The 17,799-nt window shown below is 49.0% G+C and overlaps 1 protein-coding gene across 2 annotated transcripts in view; it reads left to right on the top strand.

Annotated features, from left to right (window-relative positions):
• Window positions 1-2,120: 2,120 nt before the first annotated feature.
• The window catches only part of NCALD (neurocalcin delta), a 50,346-nt gene continuing 34,667 nt past the window's right edge, over window positions 2,121-17,799 (top strand). Inside the window, exon 1 of one of the 2 annotated variants that reach the window (XM_084510578.1) lies at window positions 2,121-2,495. The gene's annotated coding sequence lies outside the window, so the exon portion shown is untranslated. Of the gene's footprint in view, window positions 2,524-17,799 lie in introns of both variants that reach the window. The other variant, XM_084510579.1, reaches the window with a different exon arrangement.

Here is a 17,799-nt window from a genome sequence, read left to right as displayed (position 1 = left end):
CACATACACGGAGAGCACAGGGTTTTCTTACAGTGCTGCATTCCTGGGAAACCATCTTCCACCTGATTTGGCCTGAACAATAATTCTTTCTCTGGGCCACCTTCGGTGAATGGGGTGGGCCGAGCCGCTTGTGCTCATTGTTTTGCTCTCAGCACCCCCTTTGCCTGCGATGCCGTGTCAGCTGCATGACAACTAAAATGTCTTTTCCTGCGGGTTGTTTTTTCCACCCGTTTTTTTCTACAAGCGCAGAAGTCAACACGGCAACATTTTGCTGAGCCCTGTTTCCGTCTCTTTTTTATCTGTACTTCTGATGCCAATGGAAACATTACCCCTCTCTCAAACTGCAAACTGCAGTCACCAGCAAAACACATTGGCTTTTTTTTTTTTTTTTAATGGAGTACATTAAAATCGCATCTACTTGCTTCTTCTTTTTTCCCCCCTTCTATTTTAAAAAGCAGTAGATGTCATGGATATTGGGAGGGAAGATTGCAGCACAAAGCACTTTTCTGAGCATCATTTGTGGAAGAGAAAAGTCAAGTGGATTCCCAGCTGCCAAAGTGATGGGGATCCTTTCTGGGGGCAAGGTTGCCTTGCTGGCTGATACTGGGGCAGATTGAGCCTTCTGTGGGTTCAAAGACCAAGCCAGATAGTATTTCTGCTCGCTGTGTGTATTCCGGTTTATGGGCAAACAAATGTTATCTATTGTTAGCTCTGCAGAGCCAGAACAAGAGCAGGATGAAGAGCTGGACCCGGTCCCACTCTGCAGTGCTGTAACCGAGCGTAAGTTATTGCATATGTCTGGAAGCGAGCCTGCTCGGGGTGTTTTAGATAGATACAGACACAGATATAGATACAGATACAGATTATAGATAGCGATGTGTGTGCTGTGATCATGGCACTCATTACTGTGCTCGTTGAGGCTCCAGCAGCCTGTCCTTCGTGCTGAAGGTGAGGGAGGGAAGGTCCAGGATGCAGGACGGACACATCTCCTGCACCAGGGTGAGAAGCACGGGCCCAGGTGGATGAGACACATTTGCTCCTTCGAGGGCTTCAGCCCTTAAATATCTTCTTATGTGTTTTTTTTAACCAGTGCCAGCATCTCGCTGCTTTCTGCTCACTTGGCTGACTGACACTACAAAAGAGACAGATTTTGCACTGGGGGATTTATCACGGAAAAGTGAAGCTAAGTCAGGGGATAGCCACTTTTCTGCCACGTTCAGCTGGATTTTGGGGCCTTCAAGGGATGAATTCTGCTGCTTTCATCTCTGGGTGGTGCCTTCCCCCAGCCTGAGCAAAACACCTTATAAAATGCAGAGGTTTATAGCATCTGCTTTTGCAAAAAGGACTTTTAAAGGAGTTAAAGCCTTTAAATTCCCCCCCATGTGCACACATCTCTGCCCCAGCAGCAGTTTTGGCAGTAGCGCACCATGCAGTGCCTGAGTGATCTCTTTCTAAACTGAGATCCCAAACTTTCTGTTGCGTTTTACAAACATTGCCATTAAACGGAGAAATATATCTGTGTGTTGTTATGGGACGGCTTTATTGGTCGGTGTTGACACGCAGCTTCAGCCCTCTGTGGTGGATTAACACATGTGGTTATATGCAACACATGTAGCATACGCCGGGCTTTTAAAAACCCATCACATTATCCTTGTTCTGCTAAACTGTCACAGGCTTTGCAGCGAACCGTGAATATTTTCTTTTTTAAGGCAGGGTTTTGAGGCAGCTGGGGCTGCCTTGATGTATTGCCACCACTCCCTGTGCCCTCTTCGCTCTGAGGAGAGGTACGAGCCGCGAGGCGGCGGAAAGATGCGCACCGCGTTTCACTCTGCCTGTCCGTCCTTCCAGGCAGCCCACGTATTCTCAAAGCATTTTCCAGTTATTTGGGGGCTAGGTGAGGGTTGGGGGGTGTCTGGGGCCAGGTGGAGCTGGGAGCTGCTTTGTCCATGTCTCGGGATGTCCCGGTGGCCGCACATAACCGAGGCACCCCGTATGCGGATGCCCCATCGCGTGGGTGCACCAGGCAGAAAACTTTTGTGGCTTGTTTTATTTTTTTTTCTTTTTTTTTTTCTGCTGCATGTGGGGATGCAGGAGGAAGAGGAAGAGGGAGGTGCATTTTCTAGCGGGGACACGTTCCCCATCGGTGCAGTACGGGGCCGAGCCCCGGCCGGCCGAGCCGCGGGAGCCCCGGGTGCTCGGGCCGCCCGTGCTGGTTGGGATGCGCGCCCCGTGTGACAGATGACCTATTGAAATAATTTCGGAGCAGTGCTGGGGTTGCCACGACAACCAATGCTCTCTTGGCTTTCATCTGGCCATGTGACAGCCACTTTGACGTCAGCTGGAGGCAGAGCCTGTGGTTTCGGCCGCGCAGCCAAAGCCTTGTGAGAACCTAGTGGATGCTGGATTTATCCCCGCCGCCGCCGCCGCCGCTGCTGCTGTTTCTCAGGGGCTGCCAGAGCATGGACTATTAAAAACTTGCATTTCTGCAGTGTGAGGTAACCCTTTGCTTTATGTTCTCCTCAGGTATTTCCCCCTCCTCCTTTTATTTGTCCTTTAAAAAAAAAAAAAAAAAGAAAGGGGGATAAAAAGCAGTTTATCGTGACCGGTATTTCTTTCACTTGTTTGTTTTGGCTGGAAGTTTGCCTTGATGAACAAGCCCGGCACTATCAGATAAATGCAAAGCAGCTTCCAGTTGCTAATTCTGCGTGCAGACGGCTGAGCAGAGTTAAATTTAGATTAATGATCCGTGAAAGCGGAATAAAATGATATTGTTCTCGTGTGACACCCTAGGAATATAGATGAACGCGAGTAATCCCAGGCTAACCCATCCGGGGGTCCAAAGAAATATTGCTTGGCTATGTTGCTGCTCTGAGCATCTACCCAGCCCTGTACCTCTGCTGGAACTTGGGTAATTTTTTTTTAATGCTGCCCAATCCGGGCGGTTTTGTCCCCAGCGTGTGCAGGCAGCGGAAAGCCCGCGACAGATGCTGCTGGGAGCAGCTCCCCGAGTTGGCGGCCGTAAACCAGCTTTGTTCACGGACACGGCTCGTGCTGCCTGTCCTGGCGGGAGGGACGGATGGGGAGCTTCCTGAAAAGCCACCCGCAGTATGCCAGGAGAACCAGCGGCTTCGGCGTTTTGACCCTTTCTCTCCCAAGCACGGCTTTCCCGTCCGTATTTATTCTGCTGGGGGTGCAGCGTGGTTAGCAGAGCTAAAAAAGGAGCCGCAGGCTGAGCAGCACCATGGCGATTGAAGAACGAAATGCTGTTTGGGTGTTTTCTTATAAAAAGGGAGCTCGGCTGTCTGTTACAGTGGCTCAGAGGAGGCTGCTCTGGAGCAGGAGATTGCAGGGTTGCTGAAGTTGAGTGCCGCAGACGGAGTTTGTCTGCGTGTGACCATCTCCGTGCTCGCCTTGAGAACAGGCTGCCGACGAAGCCTCGTGTGCGTTATTTCCTGGAAAAGTACGTTAGACCGTTCTTATCTGTGCTAATTAAATACTCCTGTTCCCTTCCTCCCAAAGTTCAAAGGGTTTATTGATAATGGTAATGATTTGCTAAAGGCAGCTGCCACTCCAAAATGACTACGGAGCTGCCAATTTAAAATACGGTGCAATAAAAGATGAAAAAGGGAAAAAAGTGTAAGAATTATCCTGATGTCACTAAGTGCAGCAGAAATAAGGGATTCAGAAAGGGAGCCAAGGCGGAGATTAAAACTTAAGGCACTTCTGCAAGGAAAGTTATGGCTTAGTGCTCTGGGTTTGGCATTCCTAGCAGACCCGCAAGGATAAATGCAGCTCAAACCCCTGAACTGTCTCACTTGGCATTATCTGCTCTTTCCAACATAACTCGTGTGTCCGAATGATCAATGTTTTGGAGACTGAAATGTTTTGAATCGCGTTTATTAAATTCTTCGCCTGATGCCAATGCATCAATGCATGAGAAATCCCCACTCGCTCCTCGTAGGTGCAGCTGACAGCATCCCGTGCTCTCCTTCCCTCCGGGCTGCCCTTATTTCACCATGGTCACGGTCTGTGCCCCCTGCCAGCCCGCAGGCACCCCAAAAACATCCAGAGAATGTGTCCTGCCTGGCTCCATCCCCTCTGGGGGGCTCTGGGCACCCCACTGTCCCCTAGGAGCCCGGGGACAGGGTGGCTGTGATGGCCAGCGAGGCAGCTCACAGGTGCTGGAGGCTGCAATGCGTGGGGACGGCACAGGAAGGGAAGTGAGAGTGGCTTTGGGTCCGTGCACTTCTTTCTGCTGATTTTGTGCTCTGGTTTCGTTGGTCAGCTCTGTACCAATCTCTTTGACCAAACGCTTGGGTTTTACCGTGGTAGCGTGTGGATTTCCAAGGAAGCAGAGCGCTCAGCCCCGGTGTTGGAGCACTTCACCTAGGGGGGACCTTGCCTGAAAACCAGGCTGAGAGCTCCTCGAGTCACTGCTCACAACTGGATGCAGCCGGGGAAATTAAAAACAGGCTCAAGCTGCTGATGCCTCCAGCCCAGTAATAACAACACGCTCAGGCCCTCGGTGTGCTCTACCTTGATCTGGTTGAGTTGATGGGCAATGACAATCTAAATTTAGGCTAGGAGCATAATAAAACCTTAAAAAAAAAAAAAAAAAAAAAAAAAAAAAACACCACTTGCAACACAGATCACTGACTCCTTCTCGCATTTCTCAGACCAAGGAGGTTTCTGCTGTCATCTTACAGGCCCCAGATGCTACTCAAGGCGGTGTTTTGGGGGGGAATAAAATCCCCCCTGTGGGGAGAATTGTCAAACAGCGGGAACTGCTGTAGCTGTATTGAGTTTCAGGCTCTTAAATGACGCGCTGCAGAAGTTGGTTTCCACCCTGCTCAGAACCATTACGTTGTGCTAATTTAATGTCCCGCCTCGACTCGAGCAACAACTGGTTTAAATGATGGCTGAGCGGCAGCAGAGGGCTGGCGCTGCAATCAGCAGTCGCTGTCGCAATTAAACCCAGATGCCAGGCGTGTGGTGCTCCGAATGCAGGATAGAAGTTGACCCCATGGCTGGTCCCGAGCTCAAGCGCAGGAATCCTCGCTCTGGGACGTGTTGGTGGCCATCTCTTGGAAATAACTTTCCCTGGCGAGCCAACGTCTACGCAGACAGCTCCAGTCAGATAGCAGCTTGAAAAATAGACTCTGTTTTGGCTGCGCTCTCGCTGCTGTTAAATTTGTCTTCTTAAATGGCAGGGAGGATGAGCTGGGGTTGGAGAAACAGTAATTTCGTAATTATTTTACATGGATCGAATTATTCTGTCATCAAATCTGCATTTCAGACAGCATTACAGTACGGAAATATAATTAGAAACTGTAATTCAGGAATTGCTGAACGCGGTATTTCCCAGCGGGAGCGCCGCGAAGAAGAAGCTGCCCTTCCTAGGGCTCCGCCAAATGCTGAGCTCCTGAAGGTGCAAAGCGTGGAGCTGCAAAGTTCCTCTCCGTCCTGTGACCACCGTGCGGCCTCAACACGCTGTTGACTTTCTAATGAACTTCTTTTTTTTTTCTTTTTTTTTTTTTTTTTTTTTTTTGTAAGATTCATTTCCACAGAAACTTCTAATCATTAAGAGCTGAAGTGCTCAGATCCTGTTCTGCTGAATTTCGGTCTGGCTGCGCTGATAGCTGCCGAACTGCTTGCAGCCACAAAATGACACGAAGATAATGTAAGGATCTGTTTTACGCCCAGAAAAGCCACGAAGCTTGCACTTGGGGCTGAAATGCTGCTTGGAATTTGCCCAAAGCCTGAAATTCTCAGCAATGCTCCCTCTCGTTGGGGTTTGGCTTAGCTCTGTTTCTCCCCTTTCATTAATTCAAGGTGTTTTGCTGCTCCCGTTCGCAGCGTTGTACAAAGTTTTAGCTGCATAAATCTCACTGATGTCAATCCTTAAGCTCTTATTCTAATGCTGATGATGATCTCTGGCTTATCATAGATATCTTAGCTGGAAACAAGCGCAACCTCCTTGTAATTGGGCTCATGCCGAGAACCCCCTTCCTATTTTCCTGGAAACACACGCTCCGAGGGAGAGCACCATCCCTGGCAAGTTCTTCCCACCACCTTGCTGGGACATCGGACGAGGCAGCATGCGGAGCAGAGCTCGTGATGCACAAAGCACAGCTGAGAGGAGGCAGAAGCTGAGTGTGAGGCTTGTTTAGTGGTTCCCTCTCCCCAGCTGTCCTTCAGGGTCCTGCTAAGGAGGGTCCCCGTGGCCCCTTTTCCCGTGCCAAGGGCCACCTTCTGCACCCAACCCACCCGGCCGTGCTGCAGGGGCAGGCGTTGCCCCATCGCTTGCATTTTGGGTGCGAAGCACCAGCATCACAGCACCAGCACAACCTGGGAAGGCAGTTTTGTGAGGAAGGATGAAATAAGGCAGATTTGCTCTTCCTGAACTGCCCTGTGGCAGGAGGGACGGGGAAAGCATCACGGCCAGCTCCTCTCCTTGCTGACGGTCCCAGATTACCAAAGCACAAGGGATGCAGTCCGTCTAAGTGCCCAATTTCAGCCGGGGAGGCTGCAGCCATCCTGCCCTGAGCACTTGTAGCTCCATCAGAGAGCTCTGCTCCCGCTGCGCAAACGCTCCTCGCGGCAAACCCCAGATGCCAGGGGGAGGCGAGCACAAAGCTGCTGATTATTCCCCCAACTGCTGCATGCTTCCTATCACAACACTATTCTTTTGTGCAGAATGGCAGCCTGATTGCACAGCCCTCTCTAACTTTACCATTTTAGCCAGCCCAGGTCCAATTAGAGCAATTATATCTCAGCAGAAACACTGCCTGTTGTCCTCTGGACCTGCCCGTCAATGTCCTATTCAGGGCTGTTTGTCTTGTGTGGGGTTTTTCAGATAGAATCGCTCTGACCCTACTAAAGCAGCCTGCATTTCTGCGGAGTTGTTTCACAGGCTCACGTGAATAGGGAGAGTGCAGACTTGCAGCACCAAGGATGCATCTTCCAGTCTAACCATGGTGCTTGAACACTGATTCGACGTGGGACTCTTCGCTTTCTCTGATTTTACTGCTTAAAATGGATTGCAGGATCAGAATTTGAGCTCTTCCTTGCTGTGTTGGATGGTTTCTTTGATCAAAATCCCCAATCTGAGCTTCAAGTAGCGTCAGACAGCACGTGCTGTTAGACCCCACAGCATTCAGAAGCCTGTGTGGGACCATTTGGTGATTCAGGAGCGCAGGCACTGCTGCAGAAATCCCATCCACATGCTGTTACCTCTGCTGTAAAGGCTCGCTGAAGGAGCTGAGGGACTCCTGCAAAGGAGGTCTTGCTCGCCACCTCTAAAATAGGAGAAGAGAAGCGGAGCCATGTGAAAGCAGAAGCCCTGGGACTCGGGAATGTCAGAGGTGGTGGAAAGAGGAACCGATCTCCTGAACAAAACAGCCTTTTATTTTCTCCTACTTCCCCTGGAATGGGAGATTTAGTGCACAGGTTTTTCATGCGTTCAGAGTTTTCTTCCCAAAACGAATTTAGCTCTTCTTTGAGAATTGAGAAATGAGGAGCTGAAAGCAGGAGCTCAGACCTGAGCTGCTCCTCCGCCAGCAGCACCACAACAGCGGCTCCACCACCCCTTTCCCACTTCAATTAATTCAATGTTTAATTCAAAAGTGTATTTTTGCTGATATTTCACTGTGCCTTAGCTATGAGCTCGCTGTGGCCTTGCTCCCACACTGGGAACCCGCACTAAAATCCTTTCCCTGCGCTCAGCTCCACCCGTGCTCATAGACGGCGTTCAGTGCAGGGTGGCAGAGAAGGGGTTAAACCAAACCACAGTTCCCAGTTCGAGGTCTTTTCCGAAATAGCAGCTTTTCTTTTGTTTGCTGAATTCCCTGTGCTTTTCCAGTGCTGCTCCCCTTATCCATTTCTCGCCCGAAATAACAATTTTTTTAACCAGAGGAATGGCTGGGGCTGGGAGAGGAGGGGACCTGCGGCCGGGGCCGGACAGCTGCAGGCTCTCGTGTGTCTGCACGAGCAAATACTGAGCTGCAACGGGATGCCTGTGGGACACTGCAGGGCAGGTGGTGATTCCCAGCACCTAAAGCAATCGTGTCAGCCTTTTTGTGACATCCCTCAGCGGTGCTCCTCAGGGCAAGCTTCAGGAGCTGCCCCAGAGTCATGGCAAAAGTCAGCAGGCACCGGGGTGGCTGTGCCCAGAGCAGCCACCCGCTGCTTGGACAGATGCTGCTGCTAAATTCACACACCTCAGCTGTCTCTGTGGTTTGGGGGATGAATCACCCAAGCCTTCCATGCTCGGTGCTGGTAAAGGCTGAGCCCACAGAGGGCTCACCCCTCAGAGCCTCAGCATGTCCAGCACAGAGCCAGAGGTGCTGGCAGAGCACATCCCACATGATTTAGAGCCTAGATCCCAATCCCCTTCCAACTCCTCTTTCCTACGAGGTAATAACTTGCTTCCCTCGGGTCCTGGCATTCAGGAAGGTGAGGGTGTTCATCAGCAAGGAAGAGCGGATTTCCCTGTCAGCCAGCCCCTGTGCTGGGGAATGCTCCCAGATGCATTTGCTTTGTAATTGCAGGTGATGTGGTGTATGCCGTCAGGTGTAATGAGGTGGAAATTCTTGGAAAAGCCCTTAAAAATAGAAAAGCAGTGTTCCTGAAACCTGGTGCTGAGGGAGCGGGGAGCTTTGGCTGCTACCAGCAGGAGCCCAGACCGCAAGGGCAAAACCCCCAGGCTGGCAGCTCGAGCCTCTCACACAGAGCATCCCACCTGGTTCAGTTTTAAAGCATTTTCAGTTCACAATGCATTTATTTTAAAGACGTGAAAATTGCAGATGTGGATATCCCGTACTACACCCCTCCTGCTCTTCAATTCCTCCAGAAAGAGTAAATTGTTATCATCTGTATTAACCCTCTCAGAGATCAGCACGACCCATGTTTCCAATGCCCTACTGTACCTAATATCTGGGTTTTAAACCCCACCTTGCCTGCAGTGAGCCCTGTGTGCCGCTTAACTGCCCTGCAGCTCCCAAAATTTCCCCCAGCATCACCTCCATCCTGCTTTGAAGCATTTCATAGCTTGCCCTGGCCGAGAGATGTCTGGGTGCTCTTGTCGTAAAACCTGAATGTTGGAAGAGACAGAAAGCAAAGACAATGTCTGGGTGGTGTTTTCCCCCAGTGATGCTATTTTTTTGTATCCTACAGTTGCATTTTTGGCCTTGGAGCATTGTGAGGTGGGCTGTGCCACCCAGTACTGGGACTTGTCAGGCTGGGGTCCTCATCCAAACCCCCCCACCGACCCACCTGTAACCTCAGGCAAGTCCCAGTCAGGCACACGGGACCATGACCGTGATGTCTTGTCAGGCCCTTTCATGGGAGCTGTCCCGTAGTAGCACCCTTTGATATTATTTCCAGCTTTACATCAAAGCCAAACATTGCTGGGCTGTATTTTGGGCTGTGCCATTTGCCAAAGCAGGACCCCAAAACGTGAGCGTGCCCACGTGAAACTGCAAAGTTTTCCCTTCCACTTCCAAACAGAAATTGTGGTGCTCATATTGCCCCAAATAATGCAGGGGATTTAGGAAGACAAGCATTAAGACATTTTTCAGAGTCACTGAGTGTTTTTTAATCCTTATTAGCCCTGAGCAGTTGTCTCCCGGTGAACTCACGGAAGGGGAGGTGTAATTAAAGACGTGCCCGGCGCAGCCTGCCGTGCGTGCACAGCCACACAGCTGCTCTTTGTAGTACAGCTGAAATGTCTTTCTGAACAACAGCTCAACAATGGGAAACATTTCTTTCTGAAAGAAAACTGAAAACAAGCTTTTCTTCCAGGCGTCATCAGAAAAAAAAAAAAAAGGAAAGAAAAAAAAAAAAGAAAAAAAAAGAAAAAACTTCCTTGACTTTGTTCATTTCTTAACCAGAATGTGCTCCTGTTTCAAAGCACAGTCGTTTCATCTGCTAATAAAAGCCCATTCAAGTGTCTGAGTGCTCCGGCAGTCTTTGCCTTCATTGTTCTGGGCCATCTTCTGCTTTCTGCCTCGATCTTCCCACTGTGGATTGGCGTTGTCCGCGTCCCCCCTCACTACTCCTCACTGATCCAAGCTGCTCGTCTGAACCTGCTGGTGGGTAGTTTCGATTGAGATTTCACAGCATGCTAAATTTGTCCACACGGACAATATGGTGACAGGCTTTTCTCCCCAAGTCATGTCTGAAATCCCCTCTCCACCAGTTTTGAGCCTCTGTCTTCAGGCTCCTGGCACCGATGGGAACTGGCTGCTGTGGGATGTGCCTTCACCTGCAGGGCTGCTGCGAGCTGGATGCTTTCTCACATCCATTTGAGCACATTATTTCTGAGACCGCTCCTCCTCCAATCAATAAAAGACTCCTTAAAATTGTCTACCCATATTGACAAAAACGCGATTTGCTCCAGGAATCTTCGTTGTATTTCATTATGAGCCGCCAAATCTAATATACAAAGATCACTTTAATTGTAAGTGGGCAAAAGGAAGATCCACGCCACGCTCCCACTAAGCGACTAGCAGCACCATGCACCCTCTCCACCTAATGCAGTTACATAAACTAATTAGGTTTGGGGCTTCTGATGGGAACAGTGCTTAACGACGTTACACGTCCTCCGAGAGAAACCGGTGTCAGATTAATTTGTTAGGTATCGTGGTATCTATTCTCAGATATTTTTTCCTGCCCTGAGGAAACTGGTGAGGTCTGCCTGTGTCCTCTCCAACTGGTTTCCCTTGCCCTGCAGAGAGCAGGGCACAGCAGAGCTCCTCTCCCTCTGCAGCCCCACGCAGCACGTGCAGGGCCAGGGTTCATCTTACAAAGCGAAGTACTTAGGTGTCATTCACCACTGTTTTGTGCTTTATTGCTTACTGCTTTTATTTATTGTCAGCTTGGGCAGACAGTTTCACAGAGAGAAAAAGATAACACCCAGTCCAAGGTGGCATCCTCCAGCTCTGTTCCTCCCTGTTGGGCAGGCAGCTGGCAAATTGCATGCAGGTTAACTTCTTGTCTTTGTGCACAGAAGCACCCTGTAGCTAAAAAGCAGAGCGGAACACCTCCTGTACCCTGCAGCACCCCAAGGATCCGTGCTACTTACCGCAGTGGCAGCTCTCCCTAAATCTGTCATTTATAATAACTTGAAACATCAAGAGAAGACACATCGAACTGTGAACATCATGTCATTTTGCTGACGTCCTTGTCATGCTGCTAATTGCTGTTTAATTACTATAACTACCTAGGAAGTAGTTCCCAGATGTGAATAGCTGAGGGACATTTTTGGCCTGTGGAGCAATAGGGGGTTGTGAAGAAGATGCAGAGGTGATGTGGTGCTGGGGCAGAGCAGGGATGCAGAGCACGCAGCTGAGCAAACTGTGGCTGTGAGAGACGAGCAGCCCCGTGTGGCCAGGTGATGGGTGATAGGCAGAGAGGCCGTCTCTCATGGTGGGTGAGGTGGGGAGTTGTACGAGCCAACAGCCTCTGAGCCCCAGTAGAGTCGTACAGCATCTGAGGAGTGTCCATCCTGTGCCTGGTCCCCTTGAGAGTCCCTGTGGGTGCAGCCCCAGGAACTGATCAGCTCCTTGGGATCTTCAAAACCTGACCTCAAGTGGTCCAGGATCACAGGACCAGCTGATACAAAAAGCCACAGAGGTGCTGTAGAAAATCCTTTCCTGTGCATTGCTTCAGTCAACACTGCAATGCAGGCACCACAATCCTAGTAGGGCCATCAGAGATCTTAGATGAAAAAGCTGTGTTATTGTGTTGCCTATAGGAGAGGAAGGGATCACATTGAGAAAGAAAAGCTTTGTAGAAAACCTGAACTGACTTAAAAAATACAGTTGCCATCTGCCCCATCAATACTGAATGGAAACTGGGCACGTGGTCCCCTTTCCAAGAAAACCAAAAGCTTATTATTTCACAGATTTGGACAGCACATTCTGTACAGCCTCTTGACCCCAAGGTTAAACCCAGCTAGCTGTGAGTTTTATTGAGGCTACTTCTAGACCGTAATTTCAATTAATTTATTGTGATAACTGTATTGCTGCTTGTAATGCTCCCTAATGCTGAATTGACACAGCTCCTCTTGACCTGTCTGCTGCACCCTGGCTCTCAGTTACCTGCTCGCATAGCCCTGCACTCAGATTCCTGCTGCACCACTTTATGTGAAGTGCTGTGGGGGAGATTGCACACTGCAGGGATGGGCAGGGGTATTGTAAACATTTTTCTGCCTTTGGATCTCCTCTTGGACACCCTTTATGCTCCCTCACATGAGAAGCACACTCACCTTTTAAGATACCATTTCTCTTCCAGAGGAAGACAGGCAGGAGGGGACCTCCTGAGGCATCCAGCCTGGTGCAGGTAATGATGCTATGTAAGCCCAAGTCATGCATTTTTCAGGCTCTGTTTTCACATGAGCTAGGCCTTTTGTCTTGTGATCTTAGGAGAAGGCTGTTCCACAGACTTCGCTACTCCAGTGGTTGGAGATTTGCTTCTCATTCCCAGCCAAACTTTATTCATGGCTAGTTTATACCCATTTGTTCCTGTGCCAGCATTGTCCTTCAGTTTAAATAGCTTTTCTCCTTCCCTAGTATTTACCCCCTCTGATGTATTTATAGATTACAACCATATCCCCTCTTGGCCTTTCTTTAGCTAGGCTAAACAGCCGAGTGCTTCTGGTCTCCTCGGAGAGTGCAGGCTTTCCATTCCCTTATTTAGCCTAGCAGCCCTTCTCTCATCCCCCGTGGGCCTGGCTCCCTTTCCAGGGCATGCCAATTCCCTCTCCATGCACTACAGAGGTCCAGGTGAGTCCTGGTATCACCAAACCCTTGTACACCCCGCTGTGTTTTCATCAATGGCAGTGATGCTTCCACTCCCTGGGCTCACCAGATCGATCCCAGCAGGTTCGTTAGGAAGTGGCATTTGCCTCCTTTGGGTCTGATCACTCTGGTGCTTTATAGTTCCCTGCTGGCTGCATAAGAACCTCAGGTCTTCCTCCCATTACATCATTTCTAGTTAAAAGTGTGAATTCTTCCTGGTGGTCCCTCAGAAATTGCGCTTTCTAATTTGCACTATTCCGGTGTTAAAATTACCCCATTTTTCTTGAGTGATAGCCTGTCTCTCCACCTAATGGTGCCTCCTGCCTTGGTGTCATCAGCAAAGGCACTGCTCTGAGATTATGCGTCATGGTTATTAATAAAAATGCTCAACGAGATCCATCGGGAGGCTCCTCTCTGAAGAGCTCCATTGTAACCATCTTCCACCTGAGATTTCCCCTTTCAATTCAACCCATTACCCTGGAAGAGGAAACATCTGTCAGATTCTGTCTGGCACGTCCCCCAGCAGGGGACAATTTACTTTGATTTTCCCTAAGTGGTTTTGAATTAACCTCTGCGTATATCCATTTATATATCTATTAGAAACGCGAGCTTATGTGCTGGTTTGTGAGCCAGTGCAGAGGACTTTCTGTGAGGTTTCCATATAAGGTCCGTTCTGCCAAGAAACTTCAGTTCTAACCTCTCACATTTCTACAACTTTGCTCTGAGATCCCTCTTCAGCAGGACTTGCCAATTGTGGTGCTCAAGTCGGGGTGTTAGCAGACATGTTTTGCTCTGCTTCAGTCTCCCAGCGGCTTATAAAGCCAAATTCATGATTCAAATGACTAAACTCATTATTCAGGCTTAGTACATTTTTTTATAGGAATTTGGAATGGGGTGAAAATTCTTTTGTGCTCTGGCCTGTGTTGCTCAGATCTTGGCCTGCAGAGGAATAGCAAAACTGATGTTTGTACCCTTTACATTCAAAATGGGTGAGACTATAAATATCCCGTAGTCCTAAAACAACATTCCTGCTAGTTCTTCAATTAAGACTGTGAGATTCTCCCCCAGCATCTCCCGGCACTTCCCCACAAAGATCTGACTGTCTTCCTTTCTTCTTTGTGCCAAAGGCTTTAGAGACTTTTGGAGAACTTGGTGACAACCCGCAAACCAGAGAACAGAGCTCCATCTCTTTTAGGCTCAAACAAGAGAGGAGAGATTATTGAATCTTTGGCTGCCCTTTTGATGACTGAGAAATTAGTTCTTGCCCTCCTTCCTTTGAACAGTTCAGGTTTCGGGTGTCTATGTTATCACCAAGTTCTGAATGTGCTGTTCAAATGAGAACTGAATGATTCTCCCTTAAAAAATAATAATAAAATAAAATAAAATAAAATAAAATAAAATAAAATAAAATAAAATAAAATAAAATAAAATAAAATTCAGAAAAAATAATTCAGTCTTTAGTTAAGGCTGTTCCCTGAGTGGTATATTTTTTATTATTATTATTAACATTAGAGCATACTCTGACCCTAAGAGCAAGCTATCACCTTTGCACGTGGAGGGATGGCTGACAATTCTTCCCCCTTTGCCCAAATCTAAGCTGATCTAAAACCAAGGACCAGAAACCCCCATGACACTCCAGACTTCATTTAACTCTCTTGGTGGGCAGTTGTCCTGGTACAGCCTGAAGAACGATTGATTTGAGGATTTGCCTGCTGAACAGAGCAATCAGGCAGAAAAGGCTTTAATTGGCATGAAGCTGCATTTTCCAGCTCTTTTTGCGAAATCGAAGGAGCTCCACGACAACAAATGATATAATTTAATTTGACACTGGATGTCGAGCAAACGGAGGCCGTGTGAAACCAGCCTCCGATATTTCTGCTTCTGCCTGAAATCAGGCAATGAATGTGGGGTTTGCTCAGCCATCCTCCAGACTCCAGCAGTGGCATCGACTGGCCTTCCACAGCTTGCATGGAGACAGCTACATTCGGGTTTCTGAATCTGGAGCGGGATTCCCCCTGCCTTTTGTAGATAAGTAATGTGGAGAGCTTGATACTAAAATGGACACCTCCTGAGCTGCAGTGCACAGTCAAGAGCCTGGAGACAAATCTCTCCTCTCCTCTCCTCTCCTCTCCTCTCCTCTCCTCTCCTCTCCTCTCCTCTCCTCTCCTCTCCTCTCCTCTCCTCTCCTCTCCTCTCCTCTCCTCTCCTCTCCTCTCCTCTCCTCTCCTCTCCTCTCCTCTCCTCTCCTCTCCTCTCCTCTCCTCTCCTCTCCTCTCCTCTCCTCTCCTCTCCTCTCCTCTCCTCTCCTCTCCTCTCCTCTCCTCTCCTCTCCTCTCCTCTCCTCTCCTCTCCTCTCCTCTCCTCTCCTCTCCTCTCCTCTCCTCTCCTCTCCTCTCCTCTCCTCTCCTCTCCTCTCCTCTCCTCTCCTCTCCTCTCCTCTCCTCTCCTCTCCTCTCCTCTCCTCTCCTCTCCTCTCCTCTCCTCTCCTCTCCTCTCAAGAAAAATTGTATGTAGGAAGCATCTGAACCAAAAGCAAGGGGAGGGGACCGTAGCAGCCTGCAGCTACTTAGCATCTCAAAGGAAAGACTGAATTCCTTGTATCTGGCAATCAAGATTCAAGCAGTCACTTTATTGACAGAATTAGTTCATATTCCAGTCCATCATGTGTACAGATAATGCACTCTGAGATTAAGCTACTGTAGCAATAAATTTGCTAACCTAATTTTGAAAGATAAAAGCTCCAGTGAAGTGAGGCTTCATGGTGCACTCCACTCCATTAGATTTCCAGCACTTTGGAGGAGCAGACAAGAAAGCCCTCCCTCAGGTAGCGGCTCCCTGCCTCTGACCTCTTCCTCTGAAAGCAAATCTTGCAGGGAAGTAAATAGAGCAGCACTAAAACTCCTGTCCCTCTGGGCACGAGCATCTGCCATCGCTCTCAGCAGCACACGTGAAAGGCCGTACAAAACAGGAGGCCTGCATCCCCCTGCCCTGGGTCTCTTACTGGTCTGGAAACTGGGGTGCTCTGAGCACTGGCGGCACAGGAGATGCTCATTGCTGTGGGCCACTGCAGCAAGAAGTGGGATCAGGAACAAGAGGGAGACAGCATAGATTCAGAGAGTCATTAAGGTTGAAAAGACCCCAAGATCACCTGGTCCAGCCACCCCCCTGCCACCAATGTCATCCACTGAACCATGTCCCCAAGCACCACGTCCAACCTCTCCTTGAGCACCCCCAGGGACGGTGACTCCACCACCTCCCTGGGCAACCCGTCCCAGTGCCTGACTGCTCTTTCTGAGAAGAAATCTCTCCTCATTTCCAACCTGAACCTCCCCTGGCACAACTTGAGGCCATTCCCTCTAGTCCTATCACTGGTTACCTGTGAGAAGAGGCCGACCCCCAGCTCCCCACTCCTTTCTTTCAGGTATCTATAGAGAGCACTAAGGTCTCCCCTGAGCCTCCTCCTCTCCAGACTAAACAACCCCAGCCCTGCTCTGGGCACGTGCCAGGGCCTCACAGCCTGTGACATGGTGGTCCTGGGCAGACACCTCTCTGGGCTTGAAGACCTTTGTACGTGCTTTGAGGTAAAGCATGGCACAAGGTCGGATGGTGGCCAGGGATTGCTCAATATCCACAGGCCTCCTGTGGCAGCAATTCTGGGAGACATTTTGCAGCTGATAAGGAAACCTCAAGAGCTGAGCACTACAAGCCCAATGACAGCTCAGACCTCAGCAGAGGAACCTGTGGCCTTGTCCATCTCTGCAGCCTGAAAGATGGGAATGGATCCACCGGGAAAGGGGTGGCTGTGTGTGCACGGGGCAGCTGTGCAAGGAGGCCATCAAGTGTCCCCCCCCAAAAAACATCTCATCTTAATGGGCCACCGATTTTCACCCATGATCAAGCTGCCTGGTGTTGTTAGCAGGGTGGAGTTTCTTATGTAACTTAACTGAATTAAATTCTTCATCTGGCCATGCTACAAGGATGGCGTTGTTGAAAACCACAGGCATGAAGTCCATGTAATGTTGGTGGCAGTAGCTTTATTGATCTTGGCCATGCTAGGAAAGTTTGCAAGCTGTACCGAACTTTGCCTCATATTTAATTTTCTTCATATTTTGAAAGGTAATATTTACATTCCAGATTCACAATGTGCTCTGTATGTCTTATTTGAATGTTAATTGGGAGCTTTAATCAATCAGGTCAAAAAGAAATTATTGTGTTGGTTATGTTGTCTTCCTTTACGAAGGCCTAAATGTATGATGCTGCAAAACATGTACAAAAAGCATCTATAGCTAGCTGATTGTGGAACCTTGTTATCATGAAACACACCAGGAGCAAATACATATCACTTCTATATGACTTAAATCCAAACATATTAGTTCTGTTTGTGCTGCATGAGTGCTTACAGCACAATGCAGTTCAAAAGCAAATCACACAAAAAATATAACATTTTTGGGCACTCCCATCCTGTCCCTGGCTATTACCCGTACAGAAAGCTGTTACTACCTACTTACTTGGGGTTCACACCAGTTCTAGGTGTGAGCCTCAGACCAGGTTTTCAGGAAGCCTCCAAAATTACAAGTTGGTGTTTTTAGCTGGGTTCACCAGGACCAGCTCCCCACACCTTCCTTTGTCTGTTTATTTTCAGCCCTTCTAGACATTTCACGGTGTGTGGTTTTCAAAGAGGAGCAATTTCTTTATGAACCATAGCAGATATCAGGCAGTTAGGTAGAAACAGTGTGTGGTGGGATGCCAGGTGGAGATGCAAGGCATTCGACCCACATTCCCCAGGCAGGAGAGCATAATAGGAGACACTGGAGGTATCTGGGCAGTGAACAGGTTTGTTAAGGGCAGGGGTGGTTCATCAGTTCTGTCAGTTCTTCCTCGATCAGCCCAAGGAGATCTCCAGGCTCAGATCTTCAGGATCCTCCAGGAACAGTGCTTTCAGACACTGGGATTCACTCTGGTGTAAGCAGCTACTGCTTCACTGACCTAAGGAACCCAA

The sequence above is a fragment of the Aythya ferina genome (genome assembly GCF_964211825.1).
Source record: "Aythya ferina genome assembly, chromosome: 2".
Taxonomy (NCBI): domain Eukaryota; kingdom Metazoa; phylum Chordata; class Aves; order Anseriformes; family Anatidae; genus Aythya; species Aythya ferina.
Note: the sequence above shows the minus strand (reverse complement) of the source record. Positions and strands in the feature narration are given on the sequence as shown.